At 35.4% G+C, this 24,067-nt stretch overlaps 2 long non-coding RNA genes and 1 other non-coding gene across 3 annotated transcripts; 2 read left to right on the forward strand and 1 right to left on the reverse strand.

Moving 5' to 3' along the window:
- The first annotated feature begins 1,629 nt into the window (after window positions 1–1,629).
- On the forward strand, window positions 1,630–4,851 carry LOC113768526. The gene is made up of 2 exons (XR_003468082.1): window positions 1,630–2,197; window positions 4,690–4,851. It is a non-coding gene; the product is annotated as an uncharacterized LOC113768526 (long non-coding RNA).
- A 3,312-nt stretch (window positions 4,852–8,163) lies between these two features.
- On the forward strand, window positions 8,164–11,385 carry LOC113768528. Its single transcript, XR_003468085.1, has 2 exons — window positions 8,164–8,731; window positions 11,224–11,385. It is a non-coding gene; the product is annotated as an uncharacterized LOC113768528 (long non-coding RNA).
- A 12,304-nt stretch (window positions 11,386–23,689) lies between these two features.
- LOC113769696 lies at window positions 23,690–23,795 on the reverse strand. The gene has a single exon (XR_003468244.1). It is a non-coding gene; the product is annotated as a small nucleolar RNA R71 (small nucleolar RNA).
- Between the last annotated feature and the right edge of the window lie 272 nt (window positions 23,796–24,067).

Raw genomic sequence — 24,067 nt, forward strand, 5'->3', positions numbered from 1 at the left:
TATTCTTTTATTTCAGTACTTATAGTTATTTAATTAATTGATTGTCTTGGATCCAGATAATTAGTTAATTTGGTAATCTATTGTCAATTAGAGCATTAAATCCGTAATTGTTTAATTGCCTTGATATAGTGACAACTGACATGATTGGCTTTGTGTCAAGGAAATACGCGGGCTAATATAAGATAACCCTGGTAGTGTGTTATTTGATTAGAATATGGCTCCTCTAAATGTAAGGCAATTAGGGAATTAAATCTTACGGGCGTACCTAAGATTATTTTCCCATTAGGGCAGTGATTAACGGGCGTACCTTAATCACCGACACAGTAAGGAGGGATTAACTGTCATCGCTTGTTTGATAGTTATAACCTATTTATTAGTAAATAATTGGAATTAGCTTTGCATCGATGATCAATTAGGTGAACCATTGCTGAAGTTATTTCTTGGCTAGATTCTTAATTATCACTCATTTGATTTTAGTAAATTGTTATTTAATTTTTAGTAGCTTCTTAGATTTTCTTTGTTTGTCATCTTCTGCACAAAAACACCCCCTGGTTACTGTGAATTTGAAAAGAAACAGTTATACCCAATCCATGTGGATTCGACCATGTTTACCACTATTTACAAAAATTAACTTTAGTTAAGCAGGTTTTTATTATTGCACAGGCTTGACAACCTGTCAGCCTCTAGGCAAATTCAGCATTTTTACATTCTACTGATTTAGGGCATCTTCAATTATCAGTTTCAACTCCATGGTATAGTATAGATATTACCTCTAATAGTTGTACGCACTTACACAACAAATACAGATTGTGAAATTAATTGTATAAGTTTGATATTTTGTAGGTTTTGGGATATAATTTTCACGTTTAGGAAAAAGAAAATAAGTTAGTAAGTAATAATGTGATACCCCTTGTGAGAACCCTGAAAATAGATATATAAGCCAGTGCATATTTCATTTGCATTTTTTATTCCTTAATAATTTCTAGTATTACCTTTACTTGTTCGCAATTAAGTACGTAAAAATAGGTTTATGAGAAAAATAATATAATTTTCCTAAGTTATGAAATTTCTTGGTTTTGCTAGACTAAATTAAAAATCTTTAGTGTTAGATTAATTTTTCGCCTTAACATAAAATGTTAGAATACTTAATTCCTTTATGCTAAAGTAATGATAATGGAATCGATAGATTTACTATCTTTAAATAAATTATTTAAGTTCCTATGATTAATTCCAATTAGTTGCTAATGTTAAATGTTAATAGGAATTTCCGCGTTAAGATAAAAATAAATGAATTTTAGATAAATATGATATTCCTATACTAAACATACTTAAGGCATGAAAATTCGATAAATATATCTTTATCTTTCTTTATTTTTATAATAAGTGCGTAAAAATAATTTTATGGGCAAATTGTCGCACTTGTATGAAATTATTATTTCACTTGACTTTATATTACTAAATCGATAAATTTTGTGTAGGATAACTTTAATTTTTGAGAATAAATAATTGGAGATGCGGATAATTAAGTTAATCGCTAAATAATGTTAGGAACCTTAATATTTAAGTTTAATCGATATTTATTCGATAAAAATGGTTAAGTATATTGGGGGGTTATTAGGCGTTCAAATCACTCTTGAGGATAAATCTTAGAAATTAAGTTGAGATTAGGAAACAAAGTGAAAAGACTAAAAGACCCTTACAATTCCATGCGAAACCAAACGACCCCTATGACAAAATTCCCATCACCGCAACTTCGACCAATTACATTTTAACCAATTCGATACGCAAACCTTTCGTAAACCGCGGCACCACAAAACCACTTGATCAAATTCACACTACATCTCACAACCATTTCAGCCGACTCTTTCTCTGCACAAGCCAAATCCGCAATCCATTGCACTCCAAATACCACGATACCAACCACTCTACTCTTTCATTTTTGATTCACAACAAAACCTCATTTCTTCCCTGCCTTGTCCGAGAGCATCCGAGAGAGTGAGAGAGCTGCTGGAAATTTTTGGTCCTGCCGTGAGTAGAGCAAAGCCAGGAAGGAGAATCTGCAGGAAGCTACACCATCTCACCTTCATCCGCAACCCAATTCCAGCCGCAACTCAAACCAGGACCACGTCTGAACTTGGCCGAGAGTGAGGGAAGACATTTCTGGAAAATTCGTGTGAGGGTTTAGCTATTAGCTGAGGTAATTTCTGAACTAAATAAGTTAATTGCTAGTGAATGAAGCCATATCAGAGGTTGTATGGGTTGATTGTGTAGTTGGATGATGAAATCAAGAGTTGAGAAAAAAATTCTGTTTTGGCTTGAAATTTTTGCCGAGAGGTTTCTTGATTAATGTAGCCTGATTTGGTTTAATGTTGTTATATAAGCTTATAACCATAACTAGTTACTTAATCACAAGTTAATTAGGTTCTGCTTGCGGCTAATTAGTTAGTTAAAAACATTTTGGTGTTAAAAGAGAAAAAGGAATTTTCACAAGTGAAAAATGGAAATTTCAGATTTTCGGATGCCCTGACCAGTCTCAATAAAAGGTTGATATCTTGGTGTAGGAAAATCCGTTTAAGGCGCTGTCAGTGGCGTTTGAAACTAGAATCACAGGCCTTTGTCCTGTAGAAATTTTGTATTTTTCCTCCATGTGTACTGCTGTCTGTGAATTTTTAAAGTGGACTGTTATGCATGAATGTCCTGTTTCCTTGTGAAACAGAAATTGGGTTTTGGATTGAGATTTTAGCCTACTTGTGGTTTAAATTCTTGATTAAATTGTGGTTGGAAATAATTGATTTTGTCAAGGGCTAATGATTGATGAAGCCCTTGGCCATTTGAATGATTGTATAAGTACTACAGGGTGACGAAAGTTAATTGCTGGAATGTCTTGGAGGCTTTACTTTTATTTTTAATTGCTTATGATGGGATTTCTGAAACCAAGTGCTAATGATTGATGAAGCCTTGGTTGATTTATTGAAAATTTATTGAAGGTGGGCTCTATGAATTCCCACCCTGAATGGATAACTGAATTGCTGAAATTGTTTAGACATCTGCGCTACTATTTTGTAAAACTGTGAGTTGATATAAATTGTTGAAGCACAGGGCTATGAATTAACGAGCCCTAGTGTTATTACGGTTTAAGTTCTAATTGTGCAATATTGAGAAAATGTGATTTTTGGATTGGAATCGAAAATGTGAGAAGTTGTATCAACCTTGTGACTCCAAGTAAACGCGTGACTAAGTAATTGAAAAACATTTTGCTCTAAGTCTTGAACGGTACAATTTTAGCATAGTACGACTAAACATAGTGTCTAATATTATATATATATTTTTTTACTTAAAAACTTGGGCAACATGACTTTTAACCCTTAAGTTAGACTAGCCTTATTTATTTGGGAAAAATAACTCTCCAAGACTTAAAACCTTAGTTTGTTTCAATTTCCTTCCTTCTTTATAAATCGTTTAAGGCTAGTTGTAACTAAGGAAAAGTTTTAAAGGGTGAGTCTTGATCACCTTAGCTATATGTATAGAAACTCGCTCGGCAAGAGAGACATTATTTTCTTTTAGCAAAACAGCTTTAGCAACGTTTGTATAAGAAACCTTATCTTGAAGCCTTAGCAATAAATTTTGCAAGCACCACCACTCAAAAGAACTTTTTCTCAAGGTATACTCTTAGCCTCGATATTAAATAGCTTGCCGACTTATTTTAAGAAAATAATAATAGTATTTTCTTTAAGAAAAGTATTCCAAGGAAAAACTAAAGGAAACAATTCTTCTACTTTCATCAAGATTCAACCTATGGAGATTCTTGATTTTTCTAAGGGAAAGTGAACTAGTAGTATATTAGATATACCTCTATATCTATAAGCTTAAAGACTGAGTTGAAACTTATAGTTTCAAAATTTGGTTTTTAGGATACTGCGAGGACGCGGAATTCGATTCCCAACTTGATATCTAAACTTCACTCTGGGTGAGTGTCCCTGCTTGTTCTATGCCTAATCGTTTAAAGTGCTTCCTTGACTTGTTATGTGATAAGTTGAAAAAAATTGGTTTCTGATCCATCGAAGTGAGCTGTGTGTACTTTATCGCACTAGCCGTTCGAGTGGTGACTTGTGCCAAAACATTTTCCTTCTGAATCCTTGATTCTAAATGTAGTTACGTCGTTGGGTGAATCCCTCGACGCGTGAATCTAACTACCATGAATCTAAATGTAGTTACGTCGTTGGGTGAATCCCTCGACGCGTGAATCTAACTACAAAAGTCACTTGGGTGAATCCCTCGACGCGTGTATCTGATTGCAATCACGTTGTTTGGTGAATTCCTCGACGCGTGTATCTGATTGCAATCACGTCATTGGATGAATCCCTCGACTAAATTTTATACGGGTATATCTCGAGTATACTGCGTCGGGCCCGAAGCAGAAGTATGAACGGTGACGGGTTAGGATTAAAATAAGTGGATCTACATGGACCATAAGTAGTGAGAGTTGACGGAGGGTCAACTACGATAATTGGTGATCAAGCGAGGAAAAATGGCTCCTGAGAGCCCACGTATCCTACCTTGTGCTGTTATACGCTTTTCTAACTGTTTAAATTTGTGCAGTTATTAATCGCTGTTTGAAATTATGTGATTGCATGTTTTGGGGCACCACTGAGCTTTAGCTCACCCCACGTTTATTGTTTTCCTTAACAGGTTCTGGAAACTGAGAGTTGGATGCTACTTAAGTTTTTCTTTTGGACTGTATTTGAATTCTATAACTTATTTTGTGGGCTGTAATGTGTTCTTTGGGATAGTGTATTTTCCTTTTTGGATTGCCACTTGAAACTGGAAAATGTGTAAACCCTAATTTGATTACTTGGCTTGTAAGTTGTATTATGGATTTATGTATTTATCTATTTTGATGGGTACGACTTATACTCCGGTTTTAGCACGTAGGTCGTTTAAGGCCTCGACTGGTTATTTTTATCATAGCTATCTCTGAAGTTAATGTGGTTTTAGGGATGATAATATTCGGGAAAATTTGTTTTGTAATAGATTAGGTTATTATTCGAAAGGATTTGGGTTAGTATGCGTGCGTGAGTCCTGGCGAGAGTTGGGCAGGCGGCCCGCCAACCCTTTGGTTCGCCTTAGGGGGAAGTGGGGTCGTCACAGGTGGTATCAGAGCTCTTATCGAGCTCAAACCGGGAAAAGATTCTCGGACTGTGGGGATTGGCTTGTTAAGTGTGGAACAAAAGTCTATAGTTGGGGATATTAGATATGTATGTTGGGTAGGAATCTCAAATTTAGGTGATTCATGCTTGGGACTGGCCAGCTTGAGTTGTGAATCATCTTATTTTCGGATTCTTGTACCCGAATACGAAATATTACATTTAATGGAGTATTTGCAATTGAAACGAATCCAGTATACTGCATTATGACGTGACTAGAAAGCACGATTAATTTTGGAAAAATGAAATGAAAGGACCAAGTCTAGCTTTTGAAAGTTAATGGTGAAGAGCCAATAGTGAGACCTTGAAGATTAGTGCCAATTCTGTTTTGAGGTGAATTTGCCATGTGAGGTGAGTTCTTGATGACATTGTGGCTTCTTAAGTTTTATTGGAGGATTATTTGGGGCTAATGTCCAACAGGATAAGGATAACTAGTTGTTAGGTTATTAGAAAAGCCAATGTATGAAATGTTTGAGATCATTTAGAATACTTAAGAGCTATTGATGTACTTAAGTAATGATCATGTTATTAGATTTAATATTAGACGTGGTAGGTCTACAATCCACTAAGGTTAAGTTGAATCTAAACTAAGGGTTGAGCTATTAGCTATGTGGTTACAATAATTTGTGTAATGTTGTATTGTCTTCTTTCATGCTTATAAAGATTGAAATTTGAGTTATGTATGAAAATATTGAATGTATTCGTGAATTGTTTGGCTCTTGAAGTTGTATGAAATTGGTATGCAACGTGACTCATATTGTGTGTATGAAATTTGATGATTACGCGTCTACTTTGTTATAATGTTGAAAAAAAATTTTTTTTTTTTGAGAATTTAGAAATATCTTAGAATAGTGTAATATATATATATGAATCGAATAAAAATAAGATAGGAATACTGTGATTTGAGTGATTTGAATACATGATATAGTTGAATAAGTTACATGACTAATTAACTCTCCTTTTTCTCAATTTTCATATTGATTTTACTTACAGAAAGGATAATAATATAATAAATGTTTCTATTCTTGCCTAAATGCCTTATTTTCCAATAATAGGCATAACTAGGCTATGGATCTCCAAGTTAGAGGTAGAGGACGTGGGAGACCAACTAGGCAACACCCCGAGGGTAGTGGTGATAGGGAACCTGAGGTCAACCCAGACCATGATCAGGGAAACGTGGCCGGAGATTCCGTGGCCACCGCAATCAATAGAATAACTGATGTGTTAGAGCGCATGACTGAGCACCAAGCTCATGGAGCGGTGCATCAGCAAGGAGGCCCAATCGATTCTGAGGATCGGGCATTAGAGAGATTCCTGAAGTTTGGACCTCCTAAGTTCTACGGAGGGCCAGAACCTGAGGTAGCCGAAGGTTGGTGGGAGAGGATCTCTGATATTTTTGCCGCCCTAAATTATCCGGAAGAGAGGCAAGTGACTTTCGCAGCATTCCAGTTTGAGAGAGCTGCTCGTTCCTGGTGGAACCTAGTTAGGGTTAATTGGGATAGGAACCATACTCTCAGGACTTGGGCGAACTTCACTAGGGAATTCAACGCCAAATTTCTTCCTCCTCTCATCCAAGAGAAAAGAGAGGATGATTTCATCAAGTGTAGGCAGGGGGCGATGAGTGTCGCCGAATATGAGATTCAATTCACGAAATTGTCCCGTTATGCTCCGGAATTGGTAGCTACGGAACAAAGGCGTGTAAGGAGGTTTGTGCAGGGACTGAACGTGGAAATTCAGGAGGGATTAGCTGCTATTCGAATAGACACATTTGCTGATGCTGTAGAGAGAGCTCAAAGGGTTGAAGTTGCCAGAGCTCAAGTAAAAACTTTCCAGGCCAAGAAAAGACTTGCACCTAGCAGCGGTCGGGAGCCGACTTATGCAAATGCTCCACCGGCCAAAGTGGGTCGAGGAACGGGTGGAGTAAATAGTCATGGAGCACCACGAAGCGCTCTAGCGAGAGGAGCCGGTACCAGAAGTGCCGGAGAAAGAAATAATGGAGCTAACGGAGGACCAAATGGAAGAGGTCAACCTAGGAACGCCTCGCACAAGGAGGTCGTGAGACCACTTTCCCAGGCAACTTGTGAGTTTGTGGGAAAACTGGCCATACTGAGGACGGATGCTGGAGGAAACAAGGAAAGGTGCCTGAGGTGCGGAAGTAGCGAGCACCCAATTGCCGGTTGCCCAAAAATGCAAGAAGGTGAGAATTTTGAGGACAAAATTTCATTTTTAAGGAGGGGAGGATGTGAGAACCCTGAAAATAGATATATAAGCCAGTGCATATTTCATTTGCATTTTTTATTCCTTAATAATTTCTAGTATTACCTTTACTTGTTCGCAATTAAGTACGTAAAAATAGGTTTATGAGAAAAATAATATAATTTTCCTAAGTTATGAAATTTCTTGGTTTTGCTAGACTAAATTAAAAATCTTTAGTGTTAGATTAATTTTTCGCCTTAACATAAAATGTTAGAATACTTAATTCCTTTATGCTAAAGTAATGATAATGGAATCGATAGATTTACTATCTTTAAATAAATTATTTAAGTTCCTATGATTAATTCCAATTAGTTGCTAATGTTAAATGTTAATAGGAATTTCCGCGTTAAGATAAAAATAAATGAATTTTAGATAAATATGATATTCCTATACTAAACATACTTAAGGCATGAAAATTCGATAAATATATCTTTATCTTTCTTTATTTTTATAATAAGTGCGTAAAAATAATTTTATGGGCAAATTGTCGCACTTGTATGAAATTATTATTTCACTTGACTTTATATTACTAAATCGATAAATTTTGTGTAGGATAACTTTAATTTTTGAGAATAAATAATTGGAGATGCGGATAATTAAGTTAATCGCTAAATAATGTTAGGAACCTTAATATTTAAGTTTAATCGATATTTATTCGATAAAAATGGTTAAGTATATTGGGGGGTTATTAGGCGTTCAAATCACTCTTGAGGATAAATCTTAGAAATTAAGTTGAGATTAGGAAACAAAGTGAAAAGACTAAAAGACCCTTACAATTCCATGCGAAACCAAACGACCCCTATGACAAAATTCCCATCACCGCAACTTCGACCAATTACATTTTAACCAATTCGATACGCAAACCTTTCGTAAACCGCGGCACCACAAAACCACTTGATCAAATTCACACTACATCTCACAACCATTTCAGCCGACTCTTTCTCTGCACAAGCCAAATCCGCAATCCATTGCACTCCAAATACCACGATACCAACCACTCTACTCTTTCATTTTTGATTCACAACAAAACCTCATTTCTTCCCTGCCTTGTCCGAGAGCATCCGAGAGAGTGAGAGAGCTGCTGGAAATTTTTGGTCCTGCCGTGAGTAGAGCAAAGCCAGGAAGGAGAATCTGCAGGAAGCTACACCATCTCACCTTCATCCGCAACCCAATTCCAGCCGCAACTCAAACCAGGACCACGTCTGAACTTGGCCGAGAGTGAGGGAAGACATTTCTGGAAAATTCGTGTGAGGGTTTAGCTATTAGCTGAGGTAATTTCTGAACTAAATAAGTTAATTGCTAGTGAATGAAGCCATATCAGAGGTTGTATGGGTTGATTGTGTAGTTGGATGATGAAATCAAGAGTTGAGAAAAAAATTCTGTTTTGGCTTGAAATTTTTGCCGAGAGGTTTCTTGATTAATGTAGCCTGATTTGGTTTAATGTTGTTATATAAGCTTATAACCATAACTAGTTACTTAATCACAAGTTAATTAGGTTCTGCTTGCGGCTAATTAGTTAGTTAAAAACATTTTGGTGTTAAAAGAGAAAAAGGAATTTTCACAAGTGAAAAATGGAAATTTCAGATTTTCGGATGCCCTGACCAGTCTCAATAAAAGGTTGATATCTTGGTGTAGGAAAATCCGTTTAAGGCGCTGTCAGTGGCGTTTGAAACTAGAATCACAGGCCTTTGTCCTGTAGAAATTTTGTATTTTTCCTCCATGTGTACTGCTGTCTGTGAATTTTTAAAGTGGACTGTTATGCATGAATGTCCTGTTTCCTTGTGAAACAGAAATTGGGTTTTGGATTGAGATTTTAGCCTACTTGTGGTTTAAATTCTTGATTAAATTGTGGTTGGAAATAATTGATTTTGTCAAGGGCTAATGATTGATGAAGCCCTTGGCCATTTGAATGATTGTATAAGTACTACAGGGTGACGAAAGTTAATTGCTGGAATGTCTTGGAGGCTTTACTTTTATTTTTAATTGCTTATGATGGGATTTCTGAAACCAAGTGCTAATGATTGATGAAGCCTTGGTTGATTTATTGAAAATTTATTGAAGGTGGGCTCTATGAATTCCCACCCTGAATGGATAACTGAATTGCTGAAATTGTTTAGACATCTGCGCTACTATTTTGTAAAACTGTGAGTTGATATAAATTGTTGAAGCACAGGGCTATGAATTAACGAGCCCTAGTGTTATTACGGTTTAAGTTCTAATTGTGCAATATTGAGAAAATGTGATTTTTGGATTGGAATCGAAAATGTGAGAAGTTGTATCAACCTTGTGACTCCAAGTAAACGCGTGACTAAGTAATTGAAAAACATTTTGCTCTAAGTCTTGAACGGTACAATTTTAGCATAGTACGACTAAACATAGTGTCTAATATTATATATATATTTTTTTACTTAAAAACTTGGGTAACATGACTTTTAACCCTTAAGTTAGACTAGCCTTATTTATTTGGGAAAAATAACTCTCCAAGACTTAAAACCTTAGTTTGTTTCAATTTCCTTCCTTCTTTATAAATCGTTTAAGGCTAGTTGTAACTAAGGAAAAGTTTTAAAGGGTGAGTCTTGATCACCTTAGCTATATGTATAGAAACTCGCTCGGCAAGAGAGACATTATTTTCTTTTAGCAAAACAGCTTTAGCAACGTTTGTATAAGAAACCTTATCTTGAAGCCTTAGCAATAAATTTTGCAAGCACCACCACTCAAAAGAACTTTTTCTCAAGGTATACTCTTAGCCTCGATATTAAATAGCTTGCCGACTTATTTTAAGAAAATAATAATAGTATTTTCTTTAAGAAAAGTATTCCAAGGAAAAACTAAAGGAAACAATTCTTCTACTTTCATCAAGATTCAACCTATGGAGATTCTTGATTTTTCTAAGGGAAAGTGAACTAGTAGTATATTAGATATACCTCTATATCTATAAGCTTAAAGACTGAGTTGAAACTTATAGTTTCAAAATTTGGTTTTTAGGATACTGCGAGGACGCGGAATTCGATTCCCAACTTGATATCTAAACTTCACTCTGGGTGAGTGTCCCTGCTTGTTCTATGCCTAATCGTTTAAAGTGCTTCCTTGACTTGTTATGTGATAAGTTGAAAAAAATTGGTTTCTGATCCATCGAAGTGAGCTGTGTGTACTTTATCGCACTAGCCGTTCGAGTGGTGACTTGTGCCAAAACATTTTCCTTCTGAATCCTTGATTCTAAATGTAGTTACGTCGTTGGGTGAATCCCTCGACGCGTGAATCTAACTACCATGAATCTAAATGTAGTTACGTCGTTGGGTGAATCCCTCGACGCGTGAATCTAACTACAAAAGTCACTTGGGTGAATCCCTCGACGCGTGTATCTGATTGCAATCACGTTGTTTGGTGAATTCCTCGACGCGTGTATCTGATTGCAATCACGTCATTGGATGAATCCCTCGACTAAATTTTATACGGGTATATCTCGAGTATACTGCGTCGGGCCCGAAGCAGAAGTATGAACGGTGACGGGTTAGGATTAAAATAAGTGGATCTACATGGACCATAAGTAGTGAGAGTTGACGGAGGGTCAACTACGATAATTGGTGATCAAGCGAGGAAAAATGGCTCCTGAGAGCCCACGTATCCTACCTTGTGCTGTTATACGCTTTTCTAACTGTTTAAATTTGTGCAGTTATTAATCGCTGTTTGAAATTATGTGATTGCATGTTTTGGGGCACCACTGAGCTTTAGCTCACCCCACGTTTATTGTTTTCCTTAACAGGTTCTGGAAACTGAGAGTTGGATGCTACTTAAGTTTTTCTTTTGGACTGTATTTGAATTCTATAACTTATTTTGTGGGCTGTAATGTGTTCTTTGGGATAGTGTATTTTCCTTTTTGGATTGCCACTTGAAACTGGAAAATGTGTAAACCCTAATTTGATTACTTGGCTTGTAAGTTGTATTATGGATTTATGTATTTATCTATTTTGATGGGTACGACTTATACTCCGGTTTTAGCACGTAGGTCGTTTAAGGCCTCGACTGGTTATTTTTATCATAGCTATCTCTGAAGTTAATGTGGTTTTAGGGATGATAATATTCGGGAAAATTTGTTTTGTAATAGATTAGGTTATTATTCGAAAGGATTTGGGTTAGTATGCGTGCGTGAGTCCTGGCGAGAGTTGGGCAGGCGGCCCGCCAACCCTTTGGTTCGCCTTAGGGGGAAGTGGGGTCGCCACACCCCTTGTCCCACGTTGGAAGTGGGAGAGGAAAAGGATTGATATTATATAAGATTTGGTCTCATAAGTTACTAGTTATTTGGAATAACCATTTTGGGACAGTGAATTTCGATACAAAAATTATTTGGGCCAACCATGGGCTTGGATGGTGACAAATAACTTACTAGAAGCTAGGTATATTTATGTTTAGAAGTCCTGAAAGCAGAGCAGTTCAGAATCTTGATAATGGTAAACTTTTTTAAATCTTAGTTTTTTTGTCTTAAATTTTTTCAAATAAAGGAAGGATGGAATTTAAGCAGTATAGGGGTTGAAGAGGAATTTGAATTCAAAATCTCTAATTTCTAAACTTTTCACTAAGCAATCGTCAAAACCAAAAAAAAAATAATAATAATAAGTTAAAAAAAAATGGGCACCTTGTGGTCAATGCTAGGTCCTGTTCGAAGATTTATTCCTTTGGTTTGTCATCATCTCCCTCTATTGAAATCTAAGTACCCTTGGTTGACAATTTGTTTCCCTGAGCAGCCATCAACGCTTTTATATAGTATTAGATTAGATTAGATTGTCAATGCACCATCAATATCCTTAAATATAATAGCTTAAGTATAGTAATCAAAATACTTTTAGTAATCTGTATGATTATTTTTCATCCTTTAATGTTTTAGTTTTAGGAAGATCACAAATGCTGCGTATAAAGCACGCCATAGGCTAAATTAAGGTAAATTAAGTACATTGCTAAAATGGAGAGCATTGCTAAATTAAGTACTTTAAGATAAAGACTTAAGCAGCAAGATCCATTTGATGTCAGCTGCTTCAATATCCACCTCAAAATAAATTAGCCTTTATTCTAGATTTAGCTTAATGCTAAGTCCCTTCACCATTCTTAGTAATAATTCAATTCTGCCTCAATTTTCTTCTGATCTTCAAGGTAAATGTACGATAAATTTCAAAATATATCCCAAATATATGAATTTCTTGAAACCATCCTTCAATCTCACTAGCTGCTCAACAAAATGTTCCATAAACACAAATATATTAATGAATTTGGAGTTGATTTGAAGAATTGACGAGAACCGCAAGCTAGAATTTTTCATATATTCAAACAAGAAATTGGAAAAATCTGACTAGCTTGCAACGAGTACTACATCTCAAGACAAGGGATCTTTTCAGTCACTCTTTTATTGTATCGAAGACCTACTCGCATCTATGAATAAGCAATACTGAGTGATTTTAGATGTGAAGTTGATTCCATGTGGTAGGACAACTTTGGTTTTCAAAAATAAGGGCAGTCCAATTCACTCAATACAAAAAAAAAAAATTTAAATGATAATATTCAAAGGAACGTCTATCTTACCTGAAAAAAAAACAAACAAACAAAAAACAATAAAAAGGAGATTGATATCCTATCCAGTATCCAGAGATTGAACAATAGCCACATTATATTATAATTCTTAATGATCATTAGCTGAACTATCAACTTTAGCAGTCAAGAAAGGCTGTAACTTGTATAAGGACAATAAATTCTTTATTCCGGCGTCCGGAGACTTGAGACGTGGACGCTTCATTAGTCAATAATAAAGTGTGGAATTCGACGAATATTCTTAGCTCGTTCAAGATAACAGAGAAGATTCACTCTTGTACAAGCAACAGGAACAGCTACTTAAACTATTGGATAATTTCATAAACCTTGGCTGAAGTTTTGGACAATTTCAGTATCCCTCTTATTTTCAATATTACGCTGACCATTCTTACTTTAACTAATGTAGTAACCAATTCAGCCCATATCAGTAAAAGAAATGGAATAAATTGACAAGAAATGGTGTCATCACATTTTGTTCCACATTTACCCTTATAGACCCTAAAAGAAATATTGTAACAAATTTTACTTCGTACCTTCGAACTTGAATCACTTTTCTATTCTCTTACTCTAAACTTTAATTTTGGACGCTTTCCATGTGATTGGAGGCAACAGCACAACAGAGCTCTTCTTAAGTCTCTGATCGTTAGTGTCACATGACCATTGCTAATTATGCTATTGCTTTTGAATGGAAATAGCATAAAAGTCTTGGGGAATGAACAAATTGAATAGACCATTTTGCAGAGCAGTGAAATATTCCGAAGCCGTGAAGCACAGTGATAAGCTACAAATTATAGTAATTTATATTTATTAATTGTCAATGAATGGTTTTATTTGAGCTATAATTAGAATGGAAGTTGCCTAATTTAAGTATATTTTGGTTTTTGCGGGAAAAGCACGCAATTGAGGAGGGGATGAATAAAAAACGCAACAAAAGAAGAAGAAACGTTGAAAGGGACTTTGTGAGGACTTCTTCCAGTTCCAATGATTTCTAAAGAAATTTCTAAAATTATGATGAATTTTAAAAAAATTCTACAAAGGGGGCATTTTGAGTATGGGATTCCGTCCAAGAGGTCTTCGCATTCAGCAAATGCGAGCTCCCTCAGCTCGCATTTGCTGAATGCGAAGTCTCTTGAATTTGTAACCAACGAAATCCAAAAAAAAAAAAAAAAAAAACAGACCTCGCATTTGTAAACAGTACGTAGGCCTGACCTCTTATCCTGTTTCTGAGCAACAGAGCATAGCCACGAATTTGAAAGCCATTTGCCAAGTGAAAAGAAAATGTGCAGTGCAAATGGGACACAAAATTGATTGGGGAGTCCTGTTGAGGTAGTACAAGTGGCAAATTGGGAGGGGAGAGAGAGGCGCAGCTGGCTAGCTTCACAGAAATAGGTTCCGAACAGGGGTCCAAGCTCTACAATGGCGCAGAGCTTCCAACGAGAAAGATGTGAGGGATTTCATCTGCCGATCCTGGAAGCTTGGACTGGTGTCTAGCTCAGCAAAAGAGAAGAGAGAGTGAGCTGGATGGAGAGAGTGAGCTCCAATTTCTGCAGGTTAGGAGACAGATTAGAATGCCGTAATTATGAGCTCTGCCTTTTTTTCAGATTGAGTACCTCGCATTCGAGAAATGCGAGGTACCTCAGCTCGCATTCGAGAAATGCGAGGTGGCATATACGACCTTTGTTGTTTTTTACTTTTTCTCAAAACCTTTCTCTTTTTTCTTGAAACACTGACCTCGCATTTGTGAAATGTGAAGTCTTTGAACTAGCGTTTCACAAATGTGAAGACCATAATCCTAGAATTAGCTTCAAAAATTACCCCCCTTGTAAAACAACTTTTTTTTCTATCACAATTTAAGAATTTACTCTGATTTTTGAGCATAACAAGTTTGCGGCCAGAGTTAGAGCCGGTCTTCGGGCCGAACTTTATTGGAAAACCCATTCAAACTCGATTTTTGGTAAGTTTTCAAGACCTATTCCTACCACATTTCGGATGCAACTTTGAGAGACTATAAATAGGACATTCTAGGATATTTTTAGGTTAGAAAGCATTTAGCTTACATTAGTTCATCCTTTTTATATCTTCTTTTCTTGAGAGATCACAAAGGAAGTGTTGAAGAATCAAAGAGAAAGTTCAAGATGGAGATTGGAGTAGGGAAAAATTGAGAAGTTTTCTTTACTTTTAACTTCTTATTTTGTCTTTCATTTGAATTCTTGGATTTATCTATGAATATGTTGAACTAATTTATAGCTAGACTTAAGATTTTGTGAAGGAGATTTGATTATTTGTTCTAGATAAATTATTCAATTTTTTCTTTGATTTATCTATCTTGCCTTTATTACATATTTATGTTTGGCCACTATAGATATGCTTTTAGGGTTTGTATTGAATTGAGAAGCGATATACAACCATATATTAGATAAATAAACTTACTTAACCTAATTATGAATGTGGGTTAGGATTTGTATGGCATAATCATATCACCTAAAATCTTAAAGGGTTTAATTAAATACCTATGATCTTGAGAGCAATGTGAGATTTCATTAGACACAATTTAGATGTATCGAGAGATAATTAAAATACTTTTACGTGATACGTCTTTGACATGTAATTGAAAATAATTGGATAATGATTCCAATTATGAATCAAAATTTGAAACTCTAGTCTTTTGCTAATTGTTTTCTCACCTATATCTTATTTGATTTGATTACTTATTTAATTTCTTAATTAGTGACTAAAAACCCTCTAAATTTAAATTTTATTATTTTTATTAGAATAATTAAAGTAGAAAAAATTAACTCATTCCTATATGTTTGACCCTGAAGTACTCCAAGTGAATTATTATTTCGATCAACCCTATACAGTTATAGAAATTCATCGATCACACAGCAACTAAAAAAAAATTAACGCACAATAATGTCATGAACACAGTTCCCATCTTAGTTGTTCAACATTCACGGTGGATTTCAATTAGTGGTAAATAGATAAAGGCATCGAAAAAAGTAATCTAATTACTAGATAATTGAATTTATACTACAGCATATTTCTTTTTTCTACTGCAAAAACTTAACTAATTTAAGACAATGTAGTCCAAGCTAATTGAAGATTAATTTCCCTAAAAAATGTTCATGATAAAAACTCAACAAAGAGATAATACAACAGCTTACTTTTGGAGGTGATCTTATATGGTCTTTATTAACAAACTAATTAGCCACTTAAGCCTTTTTTTTTTCCTTTTGGGACTACACATGACAAAATGAGGAGTGAATCAGTCGCTTAGTATCTAAAATTTTCCCTCCATAATTAGTTCAACCTGATTTAAGACTAAATTTTTACTATAGGAATGTTCGTGATTCAGCAATGAAAGACCATATAAACTTATTTTGGGAGATTTGTCCTAGAAGACAAAAAATGAGCAACCAATCAGAAAGTCGTACTTACATATCAAAATCGATACAGCCTACTTAATTCACCAGCTATGTATATTTCATCCATTTTCACATAATAGAAAGAACAATAATGCATGGCATTATCCATCGTAAATTGCTCATATAACATCAAGATATCATGGTGTGGACCTCAAATGACTCGTCATGTCTACTGGCTACATTTTAAACATATCTTATGGCCAGAATGTTCATCTTATCAACTTCACGAGTTTAGTCATGGTACCATACCATTAAATTAAAAAAATTTCCACCGTTTACCTTTTATAGACGTCAAGGAATATAGCTAATAACGCACTTTTGGCAGCAAGCTTCCTTCACCCAATTAAAGATTTTCGGAGCTTAAAGTTCAGCTCCTAAAGCTCTTCTCCAAGGCTCACCAACCAACAGAGAAATTACTTTTAGCAAAGTTGTTAAATTTTGGCACCAGGTTTTGATGGCATCTTGGCAAGATTGGAAGATTATATTGCGCTTCTAAGATAATGTTTAAAAAAGCTATTTTAGTGAGGGCATTATGGTCAATTTGTCCCTGATGATATTGACATTAGGTCCCATCAACATCAGAAGGGAGCTCATTGCATTATTGGATATAACAAGGGTGCTAGTGAAATTATGAAAACCCTCAAGGAAGGTATTTGAAATTAACCCTAAAATACTCATTCCACGCAAGGCGTGGCGTTCCCCTCCTAGTTCCTATAAATAGGGCTGCAACTCAATGCACTTATCACTCGACATCAATAATTTAGCACATTATTTACATTTTGAGTGAGATTGTGATCAAATGGCATCTTCAAAAAATTTGCTCTTTCTTATTGGTGTTCTTTTTGCACTTGTGTACCTCATTTCCTCTGATGCAACAGCTGCAGGTGCCTAGTCCCTTTTTTTCTTTTCCTTTCTTCCTTTTTTTTTTGGCTGCACCTAAATACTTAAATGAATGGAGATTTGGAGACTCATTATTGGAATGTGAATTTTTATGCAAGTCATATTAATGTGCTAATATCTTTTTCATTGTTTAGCAAAAGTAAATTTGGGTTGCTTCTATCAATGGTTAGTGGCACATCTGATTTTTCATGCATCCTTATAGTATTGCTGTAAGGATACACGTTCCATAGTGTCGCACCAAAGATTAAACTAACGTCGAAAACCAAATTAAATGCTTCTAATTATAATTTAAAGCAAAATAATTCCCCTTATAAATGGACGAAACTCCCTGCCAACAAATCCAAATTCAAGAAAAAAATTTTCTTAAGGGGAAACTCTGCCAAAATTTTCTTAAAATAAATAAAATATTTACTTAAAAAAATAAAGCAAAATAATTCATATCCAAGTCGCACCATCTTATATGCCTAGACTGTTTTGTTTAATCCATAGTATTCTTTTCTTTGCATATATCTTGCAAATTTTCAGCCTAGCCGGTCACCTAACGTTCGCAGCTTAAGATAAAGCTCCAAATATTTATGTCTCCTTGTGTCTTGAAACAGATCAGAAGAGCGTGAAAACCACTGGTGTCCACGATGCCAGTTCAGGCGAGGTTCATCAGGATAGCAAAAGCGAAGATCGTTGCAGACATGGTTGCTGCCACTGGTACCATGGACACTGCCAAAGATGCTGTCGAACTGCCGAGGAGACCCCTGAAGTCACATCTGGAGATGAGGATACCGTAACCGCAGATCGTTGCAGACATGGTTGCTGCCGCTGGTACCATGGACATTGCCAAAGATGCTGTCCACCTGAAGATCGTTGCAGACATGGTTGCTGCCACTGGTACCATGGACATTGCCAAAGATGCTGTCCACCTGCTGAGGAGACCCCTGAACATCGTTGCAGACATGGTTGCTGCCGCTGGTACCATGGACATTGCCAAAGATGCTGTCCACCTGCTGAGGAGACTTGCAGACATGGTTGCTGCCACTGGTACCATGGACATTGCCAAAGATGCTGTCGAACTGCTGAGGAGACCCCTGAAGCTACATCCGGAGATGAGGTCAAAAATTAATCCTAAATAAATAAGGCCGTGACACAGGATCCGTGACACCTATATTATTACCTTAATATGTTATGTTGTGTTTGCTTTTAATGGTTGATTTCCTATATGTGTAAAAGACTTGTGCGGCTTCTCTTTGAATTGATGTAGAATCAACGGGGGAAGCATGTAATGAGTACTCAGTTCGAGTGCTCTTCTTATGTTGTTGTCATGTTGAATAAATAAATCTACTTGATCATCTACTACAATTGATGATCTTCTTATGTTTTTTTTCACTTTATCTTCCTTCAAGATTTTTGGTGGAAATGCTTCATTTATACGAATTTTCCTAGTTAGTAAATGCTTCTATTACACTTGTACAATACACATTTAAAAGTATAACACAACAAAAGCTTGTGTAGTTCATATATTTAAAAAATATTCATACTTTTCAACTAAACTATAAAAATATGTAATAAATTCTTTATACATTATACTTTACGAACTATACTTTAAATTTTAAAAATATTTAATAGTATCACTTATCAATAACTCCACATGTTAATTTGTCTTCCAATTCAGTAAATTATAGTAGCTAATTCTCAAAGCTGACCGACACCAAAATTCCCTCACTTGTTCAGCTCCTAGTGGATTTATATTAATTACATTGCATTTATTTCCTAAGCATGAGTTTTGTAACCCCTCATATTAAATCTCAATGATTGATTTTAACGGTTACCAAGGCGTCGTCTAGTAATTAGGTTTAGCTATTAATTTGAACTAGACTTCTACAATTTCGGGTTTTGCTTAGAAATCAGTCTGATAGGTTAACTTGCTTCGTCCAACTTTATGAGTTGCTTCTTTTTTTTTTCCATATTTGACATTTCATCTTACTTTAATATGGGGACCAAGTTAGTATTGTTGACATTTCATATCTAAGACTTCTTAATTAATTGATTTGTTATAAGAACTATAACGTATGCGTGTTTTGTAAGCTTTCATTTTTTTTTTTTTTCAATTCTTGTGGACCAGCAACGGATAGTTTCTTCTAGTACCAATCTTCCTTTGAAGTTCTTTATTTTTTTTTGCGTGTCCAGATGTAAATTAAAAGAACCAACAACTTTGAACAAGTCTATATCTAGTAAAGATAGATATAAAGAGGGATACTATATCACTGCAACAAAAAAGGGATTTGGCGAGGAGCAAAAGTCCATGCCAAAAGTTTTGACTTCCTCGCCAATTAATTTCAGCGAGAAAAATGCTTCCTCGTCAAGTTTCTTGCTAGATGCTCGTCGCTAAAAGTTATTAGAGAGGATGCTGCTGCTTTTCTCGCTAATGAAACAGATCAATAGCAAGGGTTGACCTCCTCGCCAATCTGATTCAAATACTATGGCGAGAAAAGCTTTCCTCACCACTAAAGTTAAAAACTCCCCACAAAAACCAGTAGTTCCTAGCAAATAGTCAAGGTGTTTTGCTAGGAAAAATAGCGCATCCTTACCAATAGTATAGAATTAGCAAGGAGTCTTTTGACAAATCTGCAATGCCTCGTGTACCAGTAAAACATTTTTGGCCAGGAAAGTTTCCTCTCTAATAAGCGATAATTGATTATTGTCTACCTGTTTGGTGGGAAAATGTTCCTCTCCAATGCTGTTATGAACATTTCTTAATCCCATTTAGCATGCTAATCTTAATTCTCTGAGCAAATTACTGGGTGGTTTTATTAGAAAATTTAGCTGCAAATAGCTTCAATTTGGCTTCTCATGTGTCTGTTGTACATTTTCCAGGTTCTTATAAGTATCAAATTGTTTGGCAAAAATTTTTTTTAATGAATCATGACCAACGTAGCTGCTCATTAAATTTAAACTCATAAGCCCTAGTATTTGATAGCTTTTTGGAATATCACTTGGTGCCAACAACCCCCTTTTGCTACTTTGATAAACATTCAATAGAAAACATACAAAAGCTTTGGTTAGCTAAAAATAATTGCTAGCAAAGTAATACATCAACATCCAGCTCTTTCAACATCTTGAGCCATACAATAGGAAGTGCTTGAAATCAATTGGCAATCCAAATTTTTTTTAGCTCATTAACCATCCAAGAAATCGCAACTTCAATAAGTCATTACAAAAGAAGATTTCATCAAGAGAACACCACAAAAAGGAGAAGCAGAAAAAAAGTATAAGAGAGAGAAAGAGAGTTAAACTAGTCATATGGACACATATTTGTCACCTCAGTATTTCCAATTCCTTAATTCAGTCCAGTTATCTTGGAACTCTATCAGCAATCCATGGAACATTTTTTAAATGACAATATGCTGTTGCAACCTTCTGGGGAAGACTTCAAAGGTTCTATGATAGGTTGCATTTTTGTCATTAATTCTATGATTATTTTCCTCATTTATATTACCAAATATTGTATTAATTGATTGATTCTACTTATATTTGGTATTTTGTGTCAATTGTAGGAAGGTGGAGCAAAAAATAATAAAAGAGGTGATTTTTCAAGAGTTTTCCATTTCAAGATGGAGTTTACGCGGAGTATTGGATGAAAATTAGGAAACTACCACTTTTTATTAGATGTCTTATTAGGGAACAATTAGCAATAGTTGGAGAAGTTTCCTTTTGCAATTAGAATTCTATGTTTAGTTGGCCAATGGACTGCCGAAATAATGGACTTCAATTAGGAAACAAAGAGAGAAAAAAGGCCGGAATCCCGCGTGATTACTACCTTGGAGGGAACAAGAAAAAGGAGACGTCCGCTGGTCTCTTCTTTAGTGAGTCTTTTGGGAAAAACCAATGGTTATCGATGGTGTCCTGCGGATCTCTCCTGAGGATGTGTAGCTAAATCTCCGTTTTCTAGTCGAATGTCAATTTGAGGACTCGATTCCAAACATATTGATAAGAGAATATTTAATGTACATTTTGTACAAGATTGCCATGAACTTTTGATATGTTTTGAGAAGATTAAAGCCATATTTGAACTCTTTTGGTGATAAATGCTTAAATATTATTTAAGTGTTCAAAACTTGATAAATGAGTGGATTAATGCGTTAATTTTGTGAAATTGTGAAGGATATTGATATATGAAATTCATGCACGAGATGAAGGAAACGTAAGGATCATCCAGAGGATAAAGTACAAAAGAAACTAGGAGCAAAAATGAAGAAAAAGGAAAGAAGTGAAAAACTGAAAATTGATCAGCACAGATTTGAGCTCGGATCCGTGTGAACAAAGGGCGATCCGAGCCCTTGTCTGTACTTCTGGAGCAGTGCATCTGAGGCCAGACAATCCGAGCTCGGATTATTAAGAGAAAGACCTCGGATCAGCCTTGATCCGAGCTCAGATCGTAGTGCACACCTCGGATCCAGGGCTCGGATCTGCCTCTCTTCTGCAAGTGGCACAGCCGTTTTTTCTCATTTCACACAACTTTCCAGCTATCTTGGGTGAGAGAATTCGATGGCACATGCTTTTGGAACAAAAGGGAAGACAAAATGAGTTATTGATAAGTCAAAACAACATTTCTTTTGACTTTCTTTACAAAATCTGAGTTGTTGGAATCATGAAGGAGAAGAAAGTGCCTTTCTACCACCTTTTATGCAGAGAACCAAGGAGAAGTCAGGCATCACCATATGGAGGAGTTTTTCATCTTGTAATATTTTTCTCTCTAGCTAGAAGTTCTAAAAACAAGCACTTGGAGATTTCACTTGTAATCATCTTGTACAAGACATAGCAGAAATTTGAGGGTTTCACCATTAATTGGCTAAGCTTTTCTTTATCTTTCTTGTACTTGTACTTTATGATATTTTGCATTAATAAACTTGTGAGTTTGATTGTTATATTATTCATGAGTAGCTAAATTTCTTTATCTAGAGAGTAGATAAATGATATGAATTGAATGTGATTTAAACTTGTTATATCTTGTATTAACTTATCTATTTGTGCAGTTGTAATTACTTGTTGTTGTTTGATCACCAATAGCATGTTTATAGTTGTTATTAGTCAATGAGAATTGGTAGTAACAATGGAAAAAATATGAGTAGAGCTTGAGTTGTTTGTTCATGAAAATAGATGTACACTTAAGTGGATTAGCTAGCATTTCATGAAGGAAAACAGAGTAGAACTAGTAGTTCACCATGAAAATAGGGAAAACTGGATTACTCTAGGCCATTTTATCATGAGAATGAGATTTGGCAATATTGAAAATGAATCCCTGGTTAAACAACAATAATAACAAGAGGTAAATCTATTCATTTGTGTTGTTTATACCATAAGTGGAATCTACATCCCTAGATTTATTCTTGAGTGAAATTTATCCATTTGCATTTAGCATTTGTTAAACTAGATTTATAGACAACAACATTATAATTTCTCTGCTCAAATTCATTTATAAGTCTAAATAATAGAGAAAATAAGGGCCTAGTACTTGTTTAAATTGCTCCTCATGGGATCGACTCGATACATACCATACATTACGATTTCGACCTGTATAGTTGCAGTCAACGGGTATAAAATCGGATTCAAACTTGCATTGATATAAAAATTCCTTCAAGTTTTTGGCGTCGTTGCCAGAGAGTGGCAATATTAGGGTCTAATCATCTCTATTAATTTAGATATTTCTATTGTTTTTAAGTTGTTTATAGTTGATTTTGCATTAATTTAGTTTTTGACAATTAAAGCTGCATAATTTCTCTTATTTCTATTTATAGTAGATGCATCGAACATATCGAGAAGTTACACCTTTCGATCCAAAAATTTGAGAGGACACTTCGTAGACAAAGGAGCGATATACCGCATCAAGAGGAACAAGAGATTTGACAGCCGATAGAGGAAATTTTGAAAGAGCTACCGTTTGAGGAAGAAATGGCGGAAAACAAACCAAATAGGCGAGTTTTACGAGATTTTGCTTTACCGGGGACACAAAGATCTCAAACTAGCATTGCAAAACCAACGGTAAATGCTAATAATTTTGAGATTAAACCATCACTGATTCAAATGGTTCAACAATCTCAATATCGGGGTAATGCAACCGAAGATCCAAATTCTCACTTGTTAACATTTCTTGAAATCTGTGATACAATTAAATTTAATGGTATTAGTGATGATGCAATTAAACTTTGATTGTTTTCATTTTCACTAAGGGACAAGGCCAAGGTTTGGTTATAATCTCATCCTCCAAATACTTTTACTACTTGAGCTGAATTAGCTAAGGCTTTTCTTAATAAATTCTTTCCACCTGGAAAAACTGCTAAACTTAGAATGGATATAACTAGTTTCTCTCAACAGAAAGGAGAGACATTGTACGAAGGTTAGGAGCGCTATCAGGAATTACAACGAAGATTCCTCATCATGGTTTACCAGATTGGCTTATAGTGCAAACATTTTACAATGGTCTCACTTATCCAACAAAGACGCATGTAGATGCAGCAGCGGGAGAAGCATTGATGGGAAAATCAGCCAAGGAAGCTCAACAATTGATTGAAGAAATGGCCGCTAATAACTACCAATGGGCCAACGAACGAGGTAATACAAGGAGAACCGTAGGTATGCTTGAAGTAGATACCTTAAATATGTTAAGTGCAAAGATGGATAATGTGGTTAAGATGCTTAATAGGCATGTTGGTTCTA

This window comes from Coffea eugenioides, chromosome 4, assembly GCF_003713205.1.
Source record: "Coffea eugenioides isolate CCC68of chromosome 4, Ceug_1.0, whole genome shotgun sequence".
In the NCBI taxonomy this organism is placed as follows: Eukaryota; Viridiplantae; Streptophyta; class Magnoliopsida; order Gentianales; family Rubiaceae; genus Coffea; species Coffea eugenioides.